This window comes from Cornus florida, unplaced genomic scaffold, assembly GCF_030987335.1.
Source record: "Cornus florida cultivar Cherokee Brave unplaced genomic scaffold, ASM3098733v1 CherokeeBrave_3.0.0_Hap2_Chr09, whole genome shotgun sequence".
Classification (NCBI taxonomy): Eukaryota; Viridiplantae; Streptophyta; class Magnoliopsida; order Cornales; family Cornaceae; genus Cornus; species Cornus florida.
In genome coordinates, this window is record NW_026775579.1 from 29,902,612 (window position 1) to 29,922,740 (window position 20,129).

Consider the following 20,129-nt stretch of genomic DNA (forward strand, 5'->3'; position numbering starts at 1 on the left):
TTGGAGTTGTCAGCTTTGTTGTATTAAGGATTTAAGGCCTCAAGCATAGCGATACCTATGGCATTGTTGTCAGAGTTTGGGATTGGCCAGGATGGTTTGGCCGGACGTCTTTGGACCATATCTCAACTCTTACAAAATGTCTGGCCTCCGTGGTGCTTTTGTTCTTGATCATTTTTGGCATTGATGTCATTTGTATTAAGAGGTTTCATGGGTAGACCTAGTGGGGGGCAGGTTATGAACTAGTGCCTTATACTGTCATGCTACTATACAAAGTTGTGTGTTGTGGGCGAGTACTAGTTGCCGTCGATGCTACCTTACTGACGAGTAAGTGTGGGCGGGCACTAGGTACTGTCATTGCTACCACGCATTTGAGTACGTCGTGGGTGGGTTTTGGTCACTATTCGTACTGCGACGTTGTGTTTGTTCTGTACCCTGATTTGATACGAGGTTATTTTGGAGTCCTTTTTAGTGGATTTTTTGGATCCGCATGATAGTTCGTCAGGAGGGATGCTTACGGTTGTGGACTTCCTTTCCATTGTTTGGCCTTGAGTTTTGTGTGTGAGTTTCGACTTGTGGTGTGGCCATGTAGTCACTTTCCTTTTGAGAGGTTGTCCCTGTCGTGAGCACATGGGTGCAAATGACATTGGTTTGTGCGTTGTCCTTCAGTTTTGGGATTGCTTTTGTAGCATGTTGTGTGGGATACTCAGAGATGTACTCTGTAGTTATCTTGGTTTCTCCTTTTGTTTTGTTGGGGCTGGATTTCGGGGACGAAATCCCTTTAAGGTGGGAAGGTTATAATGACCTAGTCATTTTCATTCCTTTGCTTTTCTCAGATTTTCACGGGTATTTTTTTTCCGTTGATCTTTTCCTTTCTGAGTTCGGTTTCTTGTCACTTAGTGTCATCTTGAGTGCTCAGGGATGGTTTCCGAGACTGTTTTCCTTGGATTGACGACTTCCTTTGATGACCGTGTCATTTTCACATTTTCACTTTTGTGACACTATTCACTTTCGTCTTTTTCTCGGTTGTCACTTTGTAAGCATAACCTCACTTTTCATGTTCGGATTTGATTCCGATTTTGCATGCATCCACGATATTTAAATTCCATACTATGTGTATTTTCACTTTTGTAGAAAAGCATGCTAAGTGCTTACTTTTCTTGTAAAGGGTATAGATGCATGACCTTTTTGTAATTTTCCTAACTTTAGGGGTTTTGTGTAATTACTGTAAAGTAATTATTTTTCATCTTAGGTACCATTTTGCAATTTAATTAGGGAGATATTTTTAAAAAGGACCATTTTGCAATTTCTGAAAAGTGTGACAAGTGTCCCACTCTCATTAGTCCACTTGTTGACATGTGTGTGGAAACACTTTGAGGCCTTGGATGAGGACATGTGGAGGGTAGAGATTTAACCACTTGTTGGCCTAGGATAGGTGCACTTGTTGGCTTGGATGGTTGACAAGTATAGGCTTAGGATTAAGCCTACAATGGATGCTTGGATGAGTAACAAGTGTAGGCTGACAATTTGATCTTGCATTAGTGTGTGTGTGAGAGGTAGTGTAAGAGCACATAGTGAGTGGAGGATCTCTATCCCCTCCACTCACATTTCATCTTCATTATTTTCCATTTCCTTCCTCTCTTGTAAAGAAAACCTAGCCTCCATAGATGCAGCTTAAAGCCTTAAGCTTTGACTTTGATTTTTGGGAGCCTTCCATTGATTTCCAAGCTTGAACTTGGGAATACATTTTGTTCCCCTCATCTTCCTCTTCATAACCCTAGAAGGGTTTGCCATTTTGTGTTGATTTTGCCTTGGATTCTAGAGAGACACTTCTCTAGTGAGGTAGGGGATGTTTTGGGGTTGTATATTTTGTTATCTTGCATGCTATTGATGCTTATATAAGTTGTATGCATGTCTTTTGTTAATTTGATAAATTAGTGATTTATCATATCTTGCATATAACTCATTTTAGACTTGGTAAATGGCATGGCCATGAGTTGATCTTTGATACATATTAATTTGGGATGATTTAGAAGAGTTTTCAAAGCTAGAGATTAAATGGATTTAATTTGATTTAAATTCTAGTAAATTGTATTTTACTTGTATTCCACTTTAGACTTAAGATATAGTATGACCATGATTTGGTGCTTGATATCAATTAATTGAGAATCATTTGAATAACTTTTGAAATCTTGAGATTTGATTAATTTAAATTAATTAAATTCTATATGATGCTATCTTGCTCATTTGATACTTTTGATTTGATATATGTTATAAGCATGCTATGTTGTTTAACATATATTAATTTGAGGTCATTCGAATTTGATTTGAAATCTAGAGAATTTGATTATCTTGTTTAATTAAATTCTATCTAATGGCTCCATGGATCTATTGGTATTTTAGAAGTTGTTTCTATATTCAAATCTTGGACTTGAACTTTGTTATGTATTCACTTTGTTGTGTTTTAAGCATTGGACAACTTTGTTATTATATTTATATTCATGAGAACATGTTTTCTTTATGGAATATATTGATGCCATGTGTAGTGAATTGCACACTTTGTAATTGACATTATGTATATCATTTTAGAATTGAAACTGTAAGGCATGGATTGTGTGGTTTCAACCTACTTGTGCATAGAAGGTATTTTCATGCATTATATAAGTTATGTATAAGTTGTGAACTTATTTGATTATTTTGGATTCTCTTGGGACATGGTTACTAGTAACATGGCTAGAGTTTGGCTCTAGTGCGGGAGGTATGAGTTTTCCCCAATTGAGATAGTGCGCACTTAGGGTGGTCTTCCCTGTGGGTTAGTGCCCGAAATAACCATTGAGGTCTCGGCAGAATTCCGAGCTTAGATGTCCAAGTCTTCCACTATTTGGTTTCGCATTCAATTCCAAGTTAACAGTCATGTTTATATTGTAACTTGTGGTTTTGGTTATTGGCGATTTTGATGTTGTTAAGTACATCCATGTTTATGATTTTAATGAATCATTTTGATGTTGTTAAGTACATCTACGTTTATGACTTTAATGAATCATTTTAATGTTGTTAAGTACATCCATACTAAATTGATATATTTAGTTGATTTCACACTTTTAGATTTTTAGTTGATAACCTAGAGAACCTATGTCTTGATGTGTGGTATTAGATATTCTAATTATGCTAAATTGTTATATCTAGTTGATGTTGCATTTTAGAACTCTAGTTGATAACCTTGAGAATCTATATGTTGTTGCTTTGTGTAAGGTTGCTCCTATGTTGTTGTTTTGTGTAAGCATGACCCTATGTTGCTAAAATTGCATTAATGAGGTGATTGATGCTACAAACGATCTTAGGTAGCTAGGATGCTCCTTGAGTCTCACCTTTGACATAAACATTAGGTGGAATAAACCACAATAATTAAATCATGAAAACTTGTAAAACGTAGGTCGATGCATGCTTATTTCCTACGGGTAGCTTTATGTTACTCACCCCTACGATACTGGGGCATATTTCAGGTATAAGAATCAAGGTTGCGATTCTCGTCATGCTTGGATGATTAGTGGACTTGAAGACTTCCATTTTTGTGAAGGTTGGCTCGGAATGCCAATTGTAGTCTTATTTGTCAAGTGTGTATATTTGATTCTAAACTTGTAATGTGTGCCTAAGCATACTTTTTGGTTCTCATTTTATGTATATGACATGAGGCCAAGGGCCAAACTTCTTTTGAAATCACATATACGTCATGGATGTTAAATTTTCCCTTTAATGAGAATATATGAAAATCTTACATTTCAGTATGTTATTTTGCACTGGGGTGTGCATTGTGTATGAGATTCATCCGTTAGCATTCATTAATCATGCATGAAGTGTGGCCAAGGGCCAAATGGTAATTTCTAATCATTTGCTAATTTTGGTTTTCAAAATATCCATTTCAAATTCATTTTCGTCTTTTTGGCCGTTGGGGGGTTGGATTTTACATCAGTCATTTCTGGGAGCTACAGACCATTCCTGTGCACTCAAAATCACTTATTACGTTTGTGTGCATATTCGTTTCAGCCTAGAAGTGCATTTGGGGTCAAATGTAGGTTTGGTGCAAACTTACATTTTCGCCGTTTTGAGCCTAAACTGAGCATTAGGGCATTTTGGGGTCTTCACATGAAAAAAATAGTTTTCTTTTGGCATGGTTGGCTAGAAAACATGATTTTGAGTGTAGTTTCTTCTTTGTGTTTCTTTCAAACGGGCCCAAAAAGTCCTCAAAATTGCATTTCAAGGTTGTATTTCAGGTGCATCCTACAACAGTTCGAGCGCTCTAAAGGGGGTTCAAGCATTCTAACTTTGGGCAGAACTCTCGGGGCAATTTTTGAGTGCTTGAAGCCCTTGCTCGAGTGATCGAGGTACTGTTCATGGGTGTATATGTGCTTTGGTTCAGCACTACACCTCCGACTTTAAATTATCATATCCTCTTCGTTTTAACTTTGAATTAGGCGATTCTTGAGTCGAAATTAACCGCGTTGAAGTAAGCTTTCCAATGGTACCAATTTCAGATTTGGATTATTCTTGTAGCTCAAGATATTTGAGTTTTAGTTAAGTAGTGTCAGAATTTGGTTTGAACCAGGATGGGGTTTCCATTCCTTCAACTTCAGGACTTGATATCTTTGCCGTCCAGACTCTGAATCAAGTGATTCTTGAGTCTATCTTTATTAGTTTTTCATTTTATTTCTAATGGTGTGCACGGTGGCACCCATTTCAGTGTGGAATGACCATTTTGCCCTTAGGTTCATTCTTATCCGTTTTTGAAATGTTGCTTCCGCATTTTCTTCCTTTGGGTTTCGTGACCTCGTTAAGGGTCACATCGGTGTCTTAAAGGAGTGTTGCATCTCTAGAGGTCATTGTTCTATCTTTTCTTTTTGCATTTTGGTTCTGTTTTGGGTCATCACAGGACACACTGGGTTGAAAAATCCAGGGTCGTCACAGCAAGTGACAAGGAATAAGTGACATGATGTGAAGCATGCTAGACAGTATAAGTATGGAATGCATCCAATGTGGAAAACACAGGCATTGGGCATGTTTGAGGTAGCATGAAACACAAGAGATGGTGTGTGAAATATGTGATGCATATTTGTGAAGTTCGATCTATCACAAAAGTGTGAGATCGATGCAAGTTCGATTGATCTTGAATAAGTGAGATCGATCTATTATAGATCGATCTGAGAAAAAGTTTGATAGATCGAACTGTGAGGTGAAATTCGAAAAGTCATAGATCTGTGACGTTGATGGCACGGGGGCCTCACAAACAAGCTTATGGGCCCGTCTTACACAACAAATCAATATTTTTGGTCACTTTCCTTAGCTCGTGACCCCTAAAATCAAGAATTAAAATTAAAAAATATAAAACCTATATATAAATATATATACACATATATACATAACTTCAAAGCTTTGTCAATGGCAAGATTCATCATCAAAACATCATAGATCTAACATGGGAGGCATGGATTCATGAAGATAAAGCTTGAAATCAAAAGAGGAGTTTCAAATCTTACCTCAAATGAGAGATGAGATGAAAGGGAGATGAGATCTGAGATCCGAGATGAAGTGGAAAGATTCGAGATGAGATGGACTAGCCGGATGGTTCGCTGGAGGTAGGGAGGTGAGTAACAGCGGTGAGGGACGAAGGTGAGGGTGTTAAATCAATCTGTGGCTTCGATCTAATAACCCTAGGTTTGGTTTTTTAAACACATTCCATTACCAGTTCGATCGAACGAACTAAAATCTCAGATCGATCGAACTGTGATCTATCTCTCCTCACCAAAAGATAAAATTGTTATTATTATTATTATTATTATTATTTATTTTTTTGAAATTTAAAATTCAAAATCATAAAAAAATAAAAAAAATAAAAAAATCAAACTTACAACAATAAATCAAAGAATAGAAATCGATCTCTCCAAGATCGATCTCAGATGAACTCCGATCGATCGAAAATGCAAAAACCTGCAGACATGTTCGATTGATGGGACAGAGAGCCTTTTGATGCAGGTTGGATGCAGGTTCAAAAAATTTCTAGGTGTTGGGACTACAGATCGATCCAAGATGAAGTTGGATCGATCGAAGAACTAAAGATTGATCTAGGAACAAATTCGATCGATGGGACTGAGAGGTAAAATATGCAGGTTTCCTTCGAACGATTAGACAGAGAGGTGATTGGATGTAGGTTTGATGTAGGTATGGAGTTTGATCGATCAAACCTCCTTGGAGATCAAGCGAACTTATGCAAAATGCTCATTTTCAACATTAAAGTGCATGCAATCCTAATCACAGTTACTAGCAATGTATATGAACCTAAACCAAATATCTAGACTTTACAAGAAATGAAATTTAAAATAGAAATGAGGAAGGAATAGGGTTGTGACACCCTACAAAATATACTAGTCTTTAACGTCTCTAGCAAGACGTTGGGCTCTTTTAGCCCGGGTCAAATATCTTGTAGTGCATCGCCTCCTTGATGGGGTGATGAGTGCTTTGAACTCTACCCAACAAATGGTTCCCTAGAGAACTTATTTGATTACGCTCAAAAGAAATTTTTGGTCCTTGGTCAAAATGATCTTTGGGCTTCCATGCCCTTTCAAAACAAGATTTTGAAACTACTTTCTTGGAATTCAGGGTTGAAGAGGAACTTTTTGGAATTTTTATTTCACACAAAGACTATATTCCTTCACATTCAAGGTCATGATATTTCTCTAAAACATTCATTTCTTCATGCTTGTCAAATGAATTGGGGGTCGGATTGAAGATATTCAATTTCACCTTCATGTGGCCAAATGAGATCTTCATTATCCCTGTCCTACAATTAATGTTGGCATTCGCGGTTGCCAAGAAAGGACGGCCAAGGATAACGGGAATTTGGCTCTTAGGATTCAGGACCGATTCCATATCAATGACAACGAAATCAATGGGGAAGAAGAATTTATCAATCTTAATCAATACATCCTCAATGATACCCCTAGGCTTTTTGATGGATCGGTCGGCAAGTTGCAAAACCACCGATGTCAGTTTCAAGTCTCCTAAGCCTAATTTGACATATACCGAGTATGGAAGAAGGTTAACACTTGCTCCTAAGTCTAAAAGAGCCCGATAAATGATATGATCCCAACGATGCATGAAGTGGTAGGTGTGTTATACTATAAAATTGAGCTTACTTGCTCGGTTAAGACCACTTTTCTAGGTGCTTGTCTTTTGTTTTTCCTCTTTTGGGTGCATAAGTCTTTCAAAAACTTAGCATAAGTTGGAATTTGCTTGATTGCATCCAAAAGTGGAAGATTGACTTTCACTTGCCTAAACACATCCATAATATCATTTGTTTTGGCCTTTTGCTTGTCAATTGAAATGGATCCTTTTAAGGCATCCGGAAATGGAGCTCTTGGCTTAAAAACCTTTTCAGAAATTTTCTTTGAAGTCTCTTCAACACAAGAAGTTTTAAAATCATTTTGCAAATTTTTCTTTTCAAAATCACCTTTCAAATTAATTTTTAACACATTCTCATTTGAAAGATCATGCATGTGCAATGAAGGAGGAATATGATAAAAAATGAGATGGGTGTCAACTTTGGGTTGCACCGGTTCACTCTCTTCCTTGGACATGTGTACTTGGTTGTCCAAAATCTTCCCACTTCTCAAGGTAGTTATCACATTGACATGCTCTATTGTGTGACCTTCTGATGAGGAATGAGTCTCCACAACACATTGTTGCTTGGATGGGGCATTCAAAGGCATTTTCCCTTTCTCTCTAGCATTTAAGGTACTAGCTATTTGCCCTACTTAGGTTTCTAGCTTAGCAATGGATTGAGAATGAGAATGAAGCGATTGAGTGTTCGCCTCTAGAGTGCCTAGTGATAAGCGCCGAATATTGTATATTCAAGCGCCCTAAATTGCATTAGTAAAGTCCGTTGTATGTTAATTTATGTAGATTATCTTCATTTCTATGTTTTTATGCATTTTTAGGTTCATTGGCCAAAATGGAACAAGAATAAGGCCTTGTGGAATCTTGAGCAACAAAAGGTGCCAATGCTGAATTCTGGCAGCAGTAGAACCTGGGCTTTGCTCACCATTTTGACCTTCCAAACTCGAGAACTGGACTTCCCTCATAACATAAAAGATTTAGAGCTCTGAATTAGCTTTCTAAATCTTCAAACGGTTTGTCATTCGGAGCTCGGAGCAGAGAGTTATGTCCTTGTTACCAGAGGTGCGCAGAACTGCCTGGCAGCAATGAAATTCTGCCTTGATCTTCATTTTCGACCAACCATCCTTGAGAATTGGATCTCCACTAAAACATGAAATATTTAGAGCTCTGAATTAGCTTTCTAAATCTTTAAACGGTTCATCATTCGGAGTTCGGAGCGCAAAGTTATGGCTGTTTAACCGAAGTAGGTCTGGGCGGAGCAAGGCAAGAATGGAGCATTCTGCTCCAATTTCGAGTGCTCGAGCCCTTATTTCGAGTGCTCGAGCCCTTATTTCGAGTGCTCGAACTTAGGGCAGAATTGCATCCGGAAATGGCCCATTTTCAGCCACTTGCATCTTGGGTTCCTCAATTCTAATTTCCCTCTTTAATGGTTGGTTGGAGATGTTGGTTGGTGGGGGTTTCTAGAGCCTTATCTCTAGAAGATAAGAGAGGGAAGCCACACAATAGGATTGAGCTTCATTTTACAAGATTGCAGGAGAGAGAAGAGAGCAAGAAAGGTGTGTTCTTGGAGCTAGAAGAGGGGAGCTCGAAAATGGAGGTCAAGGCTTTGCTTCCTCCTTCCTCTAGTGCATCAATGGGTAACTAACTCCCTTCTAGGGAGGTGACGAAACTCCTTCTTGTAAGCATGTCTTGTTTTTGATTTACATTTGGGGATGTAATGTATATATATGACCTTTCCATGAACTAGAGCTTTATTTGATGTGAAGAGCTTCAATGTCTATTAATGATCATTTTGAGTTTAAGATCTTGTCTTAAGATTGTCTCCTCTTATGATTATTTTGCTTCCATTTTCATAGTGACAATGAAGATGAGTTTATGGAAATGTTTTTATTGGCATGATGCTTGGGAAATTTGATAGTCTATAGCTTAGGGTTCTCTTTTGATAGATTATTCTTGATTCCTAATGTCATGTGCTTCTACTATGTGATTAAGGGCTTGATAACTCTATGCTTAGTGAGTATGTCTAAGGTTGCAACCTAGTTTAGGTAACCAAAACATGCAATACTTTGATAAGTTATTCTTTCCTATTGATTTCATAAAAATTCTTGAAGGTAATGTAGCAATTTTATGTTGTTGCATTTCATGGTTTTATGTATATATTATTCCCCAAGTAAATCATGTATTAACATGCTTATGGATAGGTAGTGGATTCACTTCCCTAGCCCTCTCTACCTAGATCTCCTTCCTTTACATTTACTAGCATTCTTGTTTTATGCACACTTCAATTACTAGCTTAGTGACAAACCAATCAACAACTCCTTATTACACCTTATCATTCTTAAATAACTCTAGATACTTAGGTTGCCTTAAGACTAGCGCAGTCCCAGTGGTTCGACTTACCCGACCAATAGCCCTATTTTACAATGATTCGTGCTATTGCGAAGGTTGATGTTTAATTGACCAACCGATCAATTTTTGGCGCCGTTGCCGGGGACTGCAAACGGTTTCGCGACCAAAGTTCTAGGGTTAATTTTAGTTTGATTGTTAATATTGTGTCTTGTGAATATTCCTTGTGTGTTTTGATCATCTTCGTGTTGTAAGATTCTAGGGACTCGAAGCTCGCCGTGGGATTGCTAGCAAATTGTAAGTCTAGAGGACCCCAAGTAAGTCTCTTGACTTCTAGTTTCGCATTGTGAATATTGTGTATGTGTTTAGTTTTGTTGTGAAGCCCTTGTCGAGGCTCTTATCTTGTTTATATTTCGTGTTCAAGCATCGGTCCTTGTCGTGGCCATTTACATTTTTGTCTTGATAATTGAGGAGAAAAGGAATATCATATGTGGAGGTTATGGTGATGAAGTGTTGTGTTGATTGCTTTGTGTGTTGTTGAATTACTCCTAGATGGAGAATAATTGTCTCCCAATTCAATTCTACACACCACATGCGTTTTGTGCTTTTTGCTCTAGTAATACACATCATACTAGAGATTGTCTTCCAACGAGACAATTCTCAGATTTTTATCTAGAGCAACCAAATGCAAATTTCTCTGAACCGGGTAATGATCCATACTTCAATGGTTATGACTCGAGTAGGGGAGATCACCAAAATTTCTTGTGGCATGACATGGAAAATTCAGCCCCACAATCTCATGGGCAACATTTTCAAGCCAATTTTCAACCCAATGATCATTATTTCCAGCCCTCTTCTCCTTTTCCACCGTCTCCATTGGATGAGCTAATTGTTGCTAACAAACAAATGATGGAGTCTATGCACACACAAATGATGGACTCCAACAATCAACTATTGGCCTCCCTTGCTAGCATGCAATCCACAGTAGAGTCTATCAATCAAGTGGTACCATATCACCAGTCCCAAGTTAGTGCAATGATAGATGACCAAATATCTCAAATTCAACAAAGGATTAATGCTAAAAATCATGAAGAAGAGGAAACATTTTCATTTGAATTTATGGCCAATCCAAAAGAAAATTCTATGAATGATGAGATTACTCCTAGTAACTTTCATCATGAGAATGATCAAGTGGTTATTACATGTGAAAATGATAAAATGGTGGTGGAAGATCAAATTGTTGCCCCACATCAAAATGAAGAAATTGTGGCTCAAAATGGGAAAAATAATGATGTAGAGATTGTCTACCCTACTCCAAAACAGCCCCTACATAATCCTTTGCTTGATACACCTCCTTCAATGGAGGATCCTCTAAAAGCTTGTTTGGCTCATTTCAATTGTGAGGATTTTAATGTTGACAATTCCATTTCGGAGGTGAATTCTTTGCTTAATATTTATCCACATATTCATTCTTTTCCTTTGTCAACATCAAATGTATCTCTTTCTTGGGAGCTTGCATCTCATCCCATTCCCTCACTTGAGTTGTCTCAAGTTGTTGAGCCCGAACCGCCGGATAAGTGTGAGGAGGATGTTGAAATTTTGAAGGATAAGTTGTCGAGCATTCCCATGCTCAATATGACCCTTCAAAAGCCTTTGCTACGTGCACTCTCAGCTACTCCACCTTTCCCTAATCCAAATCAGCCCCATAGTCCAAAGTTCTTCATTGAGGATGAAGAGTGGATTGAGGTCTTTCCATTACCTCTTTCCAATTTTTGTCTTCAAGCTCTTTTCCTTCCGCTTCCAAAAGAACTTTCTTACTTCGGGAAGCTTGAATTTCTTGAGAGACATGGTATAGGGTGATGAGGACTAACCTGATCTCGGTGCGTCTAGCTATCGACGTTAAATTTAGCACTTATGGGAAGCAATTCTTTCAATTTCCAAGCTTCCCTCCTTTCAATTGCCTGAGCCTTGAAATTTTCTGGGAAATGGTTTCGAAAAGCTAAAAATTTGATTTTCCTGGAATGCTCTTCAGTTGTGTTCCACAATTTTAGACCGGCTTCTTAGACCTTCTCAACTCTTGTTTTCATTCCCGGAAGTTTCCGGCTCTATCAGGCAATTTTCTCGGACTTTCAACATGGCACTCACATGCATAACCTCTCATCTTCAATGCATTGTTGAAATGTTCTTAATCTCATCCATGCATTGAAGAGATGTTCCAAAGTTTGAAAATTTTCTCAAAATCATCTATGCATTGTGTGAGGTTGCAAAAGTTAGGAAATCTTCTTGAAATCATCCATGCACTCATTGAAAAAAAAATTTGCACAATTTGAAAATTTTTCTAAATTTTCCATGCATTGCAATGAAGTGTAGAGTTTGACAATTTTCCCTCCTTGCATTAGAATGGATTGAAGTTCAAAAGTTTGAAAATTGTCCATGCATTAGAACGAAGTTGAAAAGTTTTCAAAATTTTTCATCCATGCTTTGGAATGGAATGAATTTGCAAGGTTTAAAAAATTTTCCTACATTCATCCATGCATTTGAAGAGACCAAATTCCACCCATGCATTGGAATGGATTGAATTTGAAATTTTTAAAAATTTTCCATGCTGTAAAAAAATTTGCACAGTTTGAAGCATTTTCCAAATTTTCCATGCATTACATGAAGTTGCCAAGTTCTTGATTTCCATCCATGCATTGGTTTGGAAAAATGCATGCAAGGTCTGAAAATCCATCTATATATTGCTTGGCCTCAGGTGCAGCAGTTGCAAAAATTTTTCCATCTAGTTTGCATAATGTTGCTCACATTGCAAATTCCATCTCCATGTTGCCTAATGAGCTCACTGCCTCATTTCCGAGCACTCTATCTCTCATTTCAAGTGCTCGTTGCTACCATCCATTTTCAGCCCAACATCTCGCAGCTACTGCCATGATTTCGAGCACTCGAAGACTGGATTTCGAGTGCTCGAAGCTGAAACCCAAAGCTGCTGAGTGCTCGCAACTACCACCCCTCTCAGCATCACACCATGCCACTTCACACCTCAACTCCCATGCATGCCTCTGCAAATCAACCTCCCACTCATCCCTAAACCATGCATGAACTCTTCCCTGCATCCCTCTCTCTCTCTACCACCATCAACCCTCACCATGCCATGCACAACATTAACAACACACCAACCACCATCAACCCAGAAACCACACAACCACCTCAACTCCAACCCACAAACGTTTCCCTATGCATGCAATCATGCCACCATCCCCACAACCCAACTCTCGGCATCTCCCTTTCCTTCTGCAGCCACTGCCAGTTTTTCGAGCACTCGAAGTCCAACTTCGAGTGCTCGAACCCCCTCTCAACCTCACCCAAGCTCTCTCACTCAACAGCCGAGCCCTCTGCCGATTTCTAGAGCCCTCGAACCCAAGTTTCGAGTGCTCGCCATTGCCCGGGCTCTCTCATGCAAACCAACTGAGGCCACTGCCCCTATTTCGAGCACTCGAAGGCACCCTTCGAGTGCTTGAACCAAGCCTCTCTCTCTCTCCCTTTTAAAACCCCAGCCCACCACTCTTACTCAACCTCATCTCCTCTCCTCGGCTGCCAACCCCTCTCCTCCACCAACTTCACAACCCAACCACCCTCAACCTCACCACCCCATGCAAACCCACCTTCACCTCCTCCACCTTTTTCCCCACTCTCCTCTAACCCAAGCACCATCATCAACCTCTCATCCACATCTTCCATTAACCACAAATAATGGGCCTTGTGTTCTCCATTGTTGGGTAAGTGTCTACCCTCTTTTTCTTTCAATTTTTGATCAATGGAGGATGGGATTGCTTATGGAAAGGATTTGTGATTGTTGGGAGTTGTGTATTGCATTTGCAGGGCCAAATTTTTGGATTTTCTCATCTCTAATCAACCTTTGGCCCTCTTCCTTTTTGTCTTGCACACCACGTGTTTGACGAATTGCCTAAGCCAACTTTATCTCTCTAAATGCACGGCTTTTGGCATTGTTTTGTTTTCCATTTTACACTTATGACTCATGTGTGCCAATTTGTATTTTGTATGGATTTTTACCTTGCAACACATTCGTCTTAGTGTTTTCATTTCTGTTTTGATTTTTTTTCTTAAGAGACCTATGCTTTCACCTGTGTACATTAGTTCTGTCTTGATAGGTCTTCATGTCCAAGTTTGGGGGACGCCGTTGCGCACTCACATGGCTGAACATCTACGTCGTCGTCACTCCACTTGGTATTATTGTTCTTTTACCCTCTTTGCGCTTATTTTGATTTACTTGTCTTCTCACATTGAGGACAATGTGACATTCAAGTTTGGGGGTGCATTTATGTATTTTTGGTTTTACACTTTTGCTAAGCAATGATAATGGAATTTGAAACCTGTTGGAGATGAAAGCATATGTTTAAAACTTTGTGTATAGAAGCAGCTGATATTTTTGAAAATAAAGAAAATTTGAGTTGAAATGATCATGTAGATTCAAATTAGTCTGTATAAATGTCTCAATTAAATTCTCACTAGATTTGACACTCTTTTAAGCTTCACAATGCACAGATGCACATTGGAAACTTAACTGTGAGGCATGCAACTTGATTGACCTTGACCTTGCCCTAGTTAATCTGATTTGATGAACCTAATGGATGAATATCTTTGGCATGATTTAAGTTGTCTAAAAAAAAAAAAAAAAAAAAAAACTGAAAAGGAAAGAAAATAATGACCAGTTGACGTTCGTAGCCTTTCCAACTCGAGCTATTAAGCCCTAGGAGTGTCTCTACACTTAACACCCTAAAGCCATCTGGTTTGGGAGTTGTTGGCCTAACGCTTGCTACAAGGGTTGGTTAGAAAGCTTAAAGGACTTAAACATTGCACGGTCATTCAAAAAAAATAAACTGGTAATAAGCATGGTTCGTTGGAGTTCGTAGCCTTTCCAACTTGAGCTATTAAGCCCTATGGAGTGTCTCTACACTTAACACCCTAAAGCCATCTGGTTTGGGAGTTGTTGGCCTAACGCTTGCTACATAGGTTGGTTAGAAAGCTTAAGGGACTTCAGCATTGCACAACCATTCTATGTTTCGCTTATGAGTTACAATAAATTGTCAACAAGCAACAAAAGTTGTCTTGTAAATAAAATCATGCCTTAGGGACCTCATTTAAAGGGGAATTCAATGATTTGAAAACTTGTGCTTTGGAATTGGAAAAGAAAGTAAAAGCCGCATGTTGAGAATCTAATTCACTTTCACTGAAGCTAGAGTTGATTTCCATTCAAGAGATGATAATTGAGTTATTTATATAGACTTTGATGTTGATGCATGCATGTGGAAATGTATTTAGCCAATTTTTGTATCAATGCTTCATATATGCAAGGTAGTTTTCCCAATGACTCCATCTCCAGTTTTTGTCTGTTTCAAGTTGTATTTGAGCTATGTATCTATCTCATTTTACCATGGATGATATTTTTGTAGTAGCATGCCCATGGTTGTCTTTTCATTAAGTTTTTCATTGTAGTTTTGCTAAGGGACTAGCAAAATGTAAGTTTGGGGGTGTGATAAGCGCCGAATATTGTATATTCAAGCGCCCTAAATTGCATTAGTAAAGTCCGTTGTATGTTAATTTATGTAGATTATCTTCATTTCTATGTTTTTATGCATTTTCAGGTTCATTGGCCAAAATGGAACAAGAATAAGGCCTTGTGGAATCTTGAGCAACAAAAGGTGCCAATGCTGAATTCTGGCAGCAGTAGAACCTGGGCTTTGCTCGCCATTTTGACCTTCCAAACTCGAGAACTGGACTTCCCTCATAACATAAAAGATTTAGAGCTCTGAATTAGCTTTCTAAATCTTCAAACGGTTTGTCATTCGGAGCTCGGAGCAGAGAGTTATGGCCTTGTTACCAGAGGTGCGCAGAACTGCCTGGCAGCAATGAAATTCTGCCTTGATCTTCATTTTCGACCAACCATACTTGAGAATTGGATCTTTACTAAAACATGAAATATTTAGCGCTCTGAATTAGCTTTCTAAATCTTCAAACGGTTCATCATTCGGAGTTCGGAGCGCAAAGTTATGGCTGTTTAACCGAAGTAGGTCTGGGCGGAGCAAGGCAAGAATGGAGCATTCTGCTCCAATTTCGAGTGCTCGAGCCCTTATTTCGAGTGCTCGAACTTAGGGCAGAATTGCATCCGGAAATGGCCCATTTTCAGCCACTTGCATCTTGGGTTCCTCAATTCTAATTTCCCTCTTTAATGGTTGGTTGGAGATGTTGGTTGGTGGGGGTTTCTAGAGCCTTATCTCTAGAAGATAAGAGAGGGAAGCCACACAATAGGATTGAGCTTCATTTTACAAGATTGCAGGAGAGAGAAGAGAGCAAGAAAGGTGTGTTCTTGGAGCTAGAAGAGGGGAGCTCGAAAATGGAGGTCAAGGCTTTGCTTCCTCCTTCCTCTAGTGCATCAATGGGTAACTAACTCCCTTCTAGGGAGGTGACGAAACTCCTTCTTGTAAGCATGTCTTGTTTTTGATTTACATTTGGGGATGTAATGTATATATATGACCTTTCCATGAACTAGAGCTTTATTTGATGTGAAGAGCTTCAATGTCTATTAATGATCATTTTGAGTTTAAGATCTTGTCTTAAGATTGTCTCCTCTTATGATTATTTTGCTTCCATTTTCATAGTGACAATGAAGATGAGTTTATGGAAATGTTTTTATTGGCATGATGCTTGGGAAATTTGATAGTCTATAGCTTAGGGTTCTCTTTTGATAGATTATTCTTGATTCCTAATGTCATGTGCTTCTACTATGTGATTAAGGGCTTGATAACTCTATGCTTAGTGAGTATGTCTAAGGTTGCAACCTAGTTTAGGTAACCAAAACATGCAATACTTTGATAAGTTATTCTTTCCTATTGATTTCATAAAAATTCTTGAAGGTAATGTAGCAATTTTATGTTGTTGCATTTCATGGTTTTATGTATATATTATTCCCCAAGTAAATCATGTATTAACATGCTTATGGATAGGTAGTGGATTCACTTCCCTAGCCCTTTCTACCTAGATCTCCTTCCTTTACATTTACTAGCATTCTTGTTTTATGCACACTTCAATTACTAGCTTAGTGACAAACCAATCAACAACTCCTTATTACACCTTATCATTCTTAAATAACTCTAGATACTTAGGTTGCCTTAAGACTAGCGCAGTCCCAGTGGTTCGACTTACCCGACCAATAGCCCTATTTTACAATGATTCGTGCTATTGCGAAGGTTGATGTTTAATTGACCAACCGATCACCTAGAGCGGTCAAAACTTTCTCTTCAAAAGCGGGGCTCCTAGAATTTCCTTGAGAATATGATGGTTGATTAGGAAAATAAGAATTAGAAAATTGATTTCCTTGTGGTTGAAATGATGATCTAAAACCTTGGGAACCTTGGCTTTGCATTGGAGGTGGAACATACTTCCCTTGATAACCACTTTGGGGAGGGTTTGAGCCTTCCCCTTGGTTTCTCCAAGAGAAATTCGGGTGATTCCTCCAACTAGGATTATAGTGATTGCCATAAGGATTGTTTCCTTGATTAACAAAAATTGCATTGACTTGTTCATGATGCTCACTTTGCACATGTCCATGGGGACAATTGGAAGTAGAAAGCAAAACACTTGAATAAGTCATATATGTCTCATTGGATGCATGATGGGAATGGTTAAGGATGGAAGATACTTGATTTGCCGAGTTTTGGTTGATCAAGAATTGAACAAACCTTTAAGAGAAGGATTTCATCTCGGTGGCTATTTCATTGGAATGGTCAACTTAATGTAAGCCAACGCTCTTCCTTCCACTTGAATTCCTACCATTCTTAAAAGATAAAGTTCGATGCAAAGAATTTTCACTCATGCTCTCATAAAGACGCCACACGTCGTCCTCATGCCAATCAATGTAAGAGCCACCCATGGAAGCATCAACCATACCCTTATAATTGTCGGATAAGCTCTTAGAGAAATATTGAACTAATTGCCATTTGGGCATGTCATGATGTGGACACTTCCTAAATAATTCATTGAATCTTTCCCATGCCTCATGAAACGTTTCCCTATCCCCGTGTGAAAACTCTCGAATTGAGGTTCTCATGGCATTGGTCTTAGAAACCGGATAGTGCTTCTTCAAGAACTGTTCTTGCATTTCTGTCCAAGAAGTTATTGAAAAAGGCCTAAAATTCTTAAACCAATATTTTGCCTTGTCTTTAAGGGTGAATGGAAAAAGTTTAAGCCTTAAGACCTCTTCTAGCATGTCTGTGTATTTCACGGTGGAACATACTTAAAGAAACTCATCCAAATGCTTGTAAGGTTCTTCACTTGGAAGTCCATGATAGTTAGGAAGCATTTGAATGGTTTGTGGTTTGATCTCATAGTGGTGTGCTCTAAATGGTGGCAATTGAATGCATGTGGGTGCGTTGTATTCATTAGGCACATAATGATCTCTTAAAGCAAGGGGAGGATTAACAATTGGAGGTGTGACATGGGCACCTTGATTGCCTTGGATGATGGGAGGTTGTGGAGCATAGATTGGCCTTGTCATTCCCAATGGAACTTGGCCTTGTTGTTGTGGTGGGTGAATGAATGGCCTTGGCATACTTAATGGTACTTGCATGTTATCACGATGCACATTGGGGTGGAGGATACCTTGTTGGTCTATGTGACCAAGGTCCTCCACATGATCCTCATTATGTCCTTCCATTGATGAAATGGATTGACTAGAATTTCCTCTTCTCCTAGGGTTTCGAACAACAGATTCAAGACGAAAATTTAGAGGGACAAGAGTAGGTTTTAATGATCTACGACCATGCATGCACAACAAAACATAACAAGCAATAAGTACTGAACAATCACTTCACCTTCGCAACAAATCAACAATCAACAAACTTCCTCCACATACAATGTTCCCATACTCCCATGCTATCAACAATATGCAAAGAAAATTAAAATTGCCTCCACGTGGGCTCACGATTTAACCGAGAATTGAAATACAAGCCTCCACGCAGGGCGATGATTTAACTAGAGATTGAGTTAAGAAAGAGCTCACAAAGGGTCCTTTAGCACTTCAATTCAATTTTAAATTTTAGCTTTACAAATTTTTAGATTTCAGCTTTTTCCTTGCTTAGCTCCTTACTTGAAATGCTCCTTTGTTCACCTTCTAGCTCAATGCACCTAGTCAAACAAGAACCAACACAATAAGTAACCAAAATGAAAATGAAAATAAAGAAAAGACACGATCAAAAGAGTACTGATTCCAAATTCATTCCACAAATACGACGTTGCCTTCAATCAATCCCCTGCAACGGCGCCAAAAACTTGGTGTGTGGTCCATAGTCATCACACAATCCAAACCAAAGTTTGTGTAAAAGAGAGTGGTGTTGGACTATGGTGAGTGTGGCCAAGTTTTACATTTATAATATGCCACTACTACCTTTCACTAAAAATATAGGTAGGGCGAGTAGGGATCGTCCCAAGGGATTGGTGGGTCGTATTAGGTTGTAGAATCGAGATTAAGGCTAGTAGGTCGAGTGATCAAAAGATTGGTTGGTGATTGAATTACACTAAGTTGCAATTTAAACTAAAGTAAACAATTAAATGCAATAGGGAGAAAATAAGAGAGAGAAATCTTGGAGTTTAGAGATCACCACTTAGCATAGCTTTTCCTCATCCTTAATGAATGATTAATGAGGGGAAAAACATGTATTGCAACATTAGTGTGTGTGTGTGGTTGTTTCAACAAGCATGGATGACTAATTAAGTATATATTGTCTAAGCAACATGATGAATAACACAATATATCAAATTAAGCCATTAATCCTTTCTTTAAGCTCACAATTAAAACACATCACAAGGTTAGAGACATATGCTACTTGCTTTCATAAGTATGGAACATCAAACAACAAGCATGGATTGTCCTCTACACTATAATTAAGCTAATAACATGAAATTAAACTAATTAAACTAAGGAAGAGGCACAATCCATCAAGAAATGAGTATGAACCATCAAATAAACCACAAAAGCATTCCATTAAGCACCATATCTTGACAATCTCTAGATCTATAGCATTAATACACATAAACATCCATCAATAACACAAAATCTAGAGACAAACATATAAACATCTATTCTAGCATACATAGACATATGGATAGAATGAAATGATCAATTGGAAGCATTAAACCACACAAATCATTGAATAAACAAGATCTATATATATAAAAGTGTCAAAACATGTTTCACAATACAAATCCCCTTAAAAATATATAAATCAAGATGTAGAAAGCATGTTTAAGGCTAACTCTAGCCCAAAGAGGATGTCTAGCCACTCATGGATGGTGTCCTCCAACCCTCAAGGGCTAACTCCATGGTAGAGATTGCTCCTCTTCTTGGTTGATGGAAGAACTCCAAGCTTGTGTCTCTAGCCTCCTTTCTTCTTTTCTTCCTCATTAAGAATATGGAAATTATGCCTCTATTGTGTCTATCTAGTAAATGTCAAGAATGGCTCATATTCCTTATATAGGTAGGTTAAATGTCACCCCTAATGAGCTGGGCTCGTACACCAATATTTTTCCAATGATTGGATAAGAGACAA

The 20,129-nt window shown here is 38.4% G+C and overlaps 1 pseudogene; it reads left to right on the top strand.

The window, feature by feature from the left end:
* Nucleotides 1-17,528: 17,528 nt before the first annotated feature.
* Nucleotides 17,529-17,627, top strand: LOC132275758 (small nucleolar RNA R71; annotated as a pseudogene).
* The last annotated feature ends 2,502 nt before the right edge of the window (nt 17,628-20,129 follow it).